The sequence below is a fragment of the Scylla paramamosain genome, chromosome 7, assembly GCF_035594125.1.
Source record: "Scylla paramamosain isolate STU-SP2022 chromosome 7, ASM3559412v1, whole genome shotgun sequence".
Taxonomy (NCBI): domain Eukaryota; kingdom Metazoa; phylum Arthropoda; class Malacostraca; order Decapoda; family Portunidae; genus Scylla; species Scylla paramamosain.
In genome coordinates this window covers 17,876,377-17,881,376 of record NC_087157.1, presented here as the reverse complement: position 1 = coordinate 17,881,376, position 5,000 = coordinate 17,876,377, and the positions used below count along the sequence as shown (strand labels likewise).

The 5,000-nt window shown below is 43.3% G+C and overlaps 1 long non-coding RNA gene across 1 annotated transcript in view; it reads right to left on the bottom strand.

The window, feature by feature from the left end:
* LOC135102152 (uncharacterized) overlaps positions 1-4,189 on the bottom strand; it is a 21,813-nt gene extending 17,624 nt beyond the window's left edge. The window contains exon 1 of the long non-coding RNA XR_010269555.1: positions 4,179-4,189. This is a non-coding gene — a long non-coding RNA (uncharacterized LOC135102152). The remainder of the gene's footprint in view (positions 1-4,178) is intronic.
* Between the last annotated feature and the right edge of the window lie 811 nt (positions 4,190-5,000).

The window sequence follows — 5,000 nt, the reverse complement described above, 5'->3', positions numbered from 1 at the left end:
ATAAAAGGAATATTGAGAGATTATAAAAAAAAAAAACAATACGAAATAGAGTAACGAAAATTACTCGAAGGCTTCGCAATAAACCCTACAAGGAACGCCTTAAAGAACGAGATCTATTCTCCCTCTCCAAACGCAGGCTAAGAGGGGATCTGATATTGCTTTACTAAACTTTTAAGGCTTTCACAAATATCAGACCGGAATTCTTCCTAAGATTCAACATGTCTAATATTACAAGAAACAATAGCAAATAATAGGTAAGCGATTTCAAACAAATGAAGCCAAACATTTCATTTCAATCGTGTCATAAATATGTTGAATTGTGTTCCATCAAGCGTCGTTAACTCAGGTACTGTTCACTCATTGAAAACCTGTCTTGACAAGTATGTAGACACTAATTCCCGGTTGTCATTGTTCATGTCTGAATAACGAACACGTTCACTCCATACTGTCCGTGCTGGCATGTAGATTGTATGTGGTCGAAGTAGTCCTCCTGTCTTTCTTTAGTTTCCTCTCACACTCCATGTTGTTTTTTCTGTACAACATGGTACCATTTTTCATGTGATCCTTGCCTGTAGGGATTGGGGGTGGGGGATGGAAGGACCCTTCTTCTGTGCTATCCTTTCTCTACCACTAATAGAGTAGAATAGTTACCCAAACAGACTTACAAGGACCTCTTGGTCTGTTACTGTTTGGACTTCTTTTGTATTCGTTTGGTTCCTCTTTCTGTGCTATCCTGTTTGTCTCTTCCACTAGTTAGCGTAGAGTAGTTACCCAAACAGCCCATTAAAGACCTCAGAAACTTTTGCTGTTTGGGCTTTGTTTTTATTCTCCTCCTCCTCCTCCTCCTCCTCCTCCTCCTCCTCCTCCTCCTCCTCCTCCTCCTCCTCCTCCTCCTCCTCCTCCTCCTTCTCCTCCTCCTCCTTCTCCTCCTCCTCCTCCTCCTCCTCCTCCTCCTCCTCCTCCTCTCATCACATGATGAACAATTAGCTGTGAGGGGCATTGAAAACTCAAGGACCCAATCAGTGACTGTCATAGGGATTTGAGGTACCAGGGGTCACTGCTGCAGGAGTGCGGCGCTCCTTTACGAGAAGTGCACTCTTATAGGAGTCGCATGGTAGCCGGAGCCTGATTGACTGATGCCTCCCTTGAAAGCGCCAGGCACAGTATAGAGAACCCAGCAAGCCCACTTTTGTTACACTTTTTTTTTTTTTCAATTTTCCGCGCATGACGTCACGTTGTCGGAGATCAGGACAGCCAGATTCGCCTTTTTTAGGGCAAAACATAATTTTTGGCTTTTTCATGCATTTGGTCTAAGGATATCTAGTTTGCCATGAATTACATTATTATTGTTATTTATTTATTTTTTTAATATGTTGCTTATATATGCTCCATTTGGCCATAACAAGTTTATTTAATATGGTAAGTTTGTTCACCGCCACCTAAGACAAAACTCTTTTTTTTCAAGTTGTCGAGTGCACGTATGTTTTCCTTTATTTTCCTTCTGTTACCATGGTTATCCTTGCAGTTTTTCCCATTTTCTCTTATTGCTATTGAATAACAATAAGGGAAAATTGGACAAATCAACTGGGTGATGATGCTGATGACTCGCGAGTCCACGGCTGAACTCTGGCGTGTTTTTTTTTTTTTTTTTTCAAGCGGCTAATGTAATTTAAGGCTTCCCATCAACAGCTACCTGTGTTCATGAACAAGCCAGGAGTACGTTGATAGGATGCTGTCTATGGTAGTACCGTATATTTTGTTATGATGAGTCATTGGTAAACTCGTTTTCCATCCCCCAAAAGCGATCGTTCTGGTTGTTTATATTTATGTCGAGTGGGAAAGAAAAATGTCTAGAGCAGTGTGATTGAACTGTAGGCCCGTGCGCCAGTTCATTTAGTGTGGCCAGCGTGCACTCATTGATTAATTTTATATGAGGAAAAAAATACTTAAATGATATTCAGCAAAGGTCAAGTGTGTGGAATAATAACGATTAGCTTGTTATGACATTGCTGCTACAATAACATAATGCCTGCAGAGCGAAAGTCCTTCCCCATGGTTATGAAGTAGGGACGTAGGTATATGGTACACGTCATGAACACGGCCACTTCTTTGTGCCAAGAACGTTTTCATAATGTGTTGTTAGTATTTTTGCATTCACTCCTGAACCCACCAATCTCAGTTAGTGTACATTGCATTGGGGTCAGGTTTCAGATGAGGCGTCGGGAGCTGTATGGCCTTAGGCCTAGTTGCCTAGCACATACCGTTACAAGTAACTCTCTTCCACTGTCGGTATTCTCACACTGGAATTGAATTCTTTGAATTCGTTTCCGTTTTTTGGCCCAGGCGAAGGACTGACGAAGTACGTGGCACTTGTATACACAGATCGCCACTCCAGTAGTCCGCTATAGCCCAGTGCTCAGTACACATCGTGTAATATTTGGTAAATTCTAAAGTGGAATAATATCAACTTTGGGTTTTTTTACTGTATGTTTTTTTTTTGCATGTGCTGCAGGATGGACAGGTGTAATGGTGTGTTGTTATTGTTATTGTTGTCGGTGGTGGTGGTGGTGGTGCAGCACAGGGGAGGGTTCCAGAAGGCTGCTCCATAACCAAGGAATTCCTGCCTCTGTAAAGTTCTCTGATCTTACCTACTGCTATTTGTACTCCACGACATACTCCCACAAGTCAACAGTTATCTAATTATCACTGTGGGATGAACGTTCACATTAGAATGAGCAGCAGTTTTTCTTATTGAACTTTTGGTGCTGCATGAACACAGGAAGGGAAATGATGTGTTCAAATATATCTTGTTTACCGTTGGGGTTTCATGGCGTAGTGACAGTCTTGGGAACCCAGTGTCATATCCCATACAAAATACAATAAATAAATAACGTCATGAAAATAATTCACATCGTAATTATTTAATACATACTGGCGTGAACATAAGGTGGTTAAAAAGAGCAACTTTACAAAAAAGATGGGAAAGATGGGGAAATAGACCAACTTTAAAAAAAAGAAAAAGGGCCCTCGTGGCCCAGTGGGTAGAGTGATGCACTTTGAGTTTGGCGTGAGGGAAGTGAGGGGCGCGTAGGTTCGAACCCCCCTCTCGGAACTCACAAAAACCTTAAAAGAGCGTCCCTCCATCACCATGTGTGATGGAACTGCCCACGGGGAGGAGGGGAGGTGAGTGCGCAGCACCTCCCTACCCCTCCCCAGGGGAGGAAGGCACCGCCTTACCGGCCCCCGGGAGAGCAAGGGAGGTGAGTGCACAGCGCTTCCTTTCTCTCCCCTACCTAACCCTGGCAAGTCTACGGACTACCAGGCAAAAAATAATAAAAAAAAAAAAAAATAAAAAAAATAAAAATAAAAAATAAATAAAGATAAGTGCATAGCACTTCTCTTCTCTTCACCTAACAGAATAAAAAATATAAAGGTGAGTGCATAGCACTTCCCTTCTCTTCCAACCTACCAGGCAAAAGATGAAAAAAAAAATAAAGAAAGAATTAAGGTGAGTGCATAGCACTTCCCTTGTCTCCGGCAAAAGATAGAAAAGAAAAAAATAAAGAATTAAGGTGAGTGCATAGCACTTCCCTTGTCTCCTAACCTACCACGCAAAAAAAAAATAAAATAAAATAAAATAAATAAATAAATAAAGATAAATAAATAAATAAATAAAAATAAATAAAAACCTCCTTACCACCTCGGACCTCGGGAGAGCAAGGGAGGTGAGTGCACAGCACTTCCCTTCTCTCCCCAAGTCTACGGACTGCCAGACCAAAAAGAATAAAATATATATAGGTATAAAAAATAATAAAAGTAATAAAAAAAAGATAAATGAAAAAATAAGTAAATAAAACAAAAACAATAAAACTCCTACTCCCCCTCAATAAAACTGACTGAGTCTGGCAATCAACAATAAAATAAATAATAAAAATAAAACAATACCAACTGACTGACCCTGACAACCCCAAAGACCACCACCCACCTGGGAAGCACGGGAGGTGAGTGTGCAGCACCTCCCTACCCTTCCCAGTCTCCCAGTTTGACTTTGACCACCAATCTGACTCATCCTACCAACTCCAAAGAGCAACTCCAACTGTACAGACCACCACCACCACCACCCTTCTGATCTCGGCAAGGTGAGTGCGTAGCACTTCCCTGGACTGACCCTGACTGACTGACCCTGGCAACTCCAAAAACAACCAACCTGACTGACTTACAGATATGTAATCACCTAACTGACTGGCCCTGGGGAGCATGGGAGGTGAGTGTGCAGCACCTCCCTACACTTCCCAGTCTCCCAGTTTGACCTGACTCATCCTGGCAACTTCAAAGAACAACTCCAAATGTACAGACCAACAGTACCTCCTACTCTGTGTCCCACTCTAACCCTGATCCATACATCCCTACATCCTACCCTGTCCTGGCTAGGTGAGTGCGTAGCACTTCCCTACCACCTGCCTTACTAACCCTGGCAACCATAAAAACAACCAACCTGACTGACCTACAAATCTTACTGTAATCTGGCAACAGGCCACCAAACTGACTGACTCTGGGGAGCATGGGAGGTGAGTGTGCAGCACCTCCCTAGTTTGACTTTGACCACCAATGTGACTCATCCTACCAACTCCAAATGTACAGACCACCTCCACCACCCCTCTGATCTTGGCAAGGTGAGTGCGTAGCACTTCCCTTGACTGAGTGGGCCTGACTGACTGACCCCGGCAACTCCAAAAACAACCAATCTGACAAATGTTACAAATGTAACCTGGGAAGCACGGGAGGTGAGTGTGCAGCACCTCCCTACCCTTCCCAGCCTTCTAGTTTGACTTTGATCCCCAATCTGACTCATCCTAGCAACTCTAACTGTACCGACCACCACCAGTACTTCCCACCCTGGCAACTGATCCTGGCAAGGTGAGTGCGTAGCACTTCCCGTGACTCATCCTGGCAACTCCAAAGACCCACCATCCTGACCGCCCCTAAGAAGCACGGGAGGT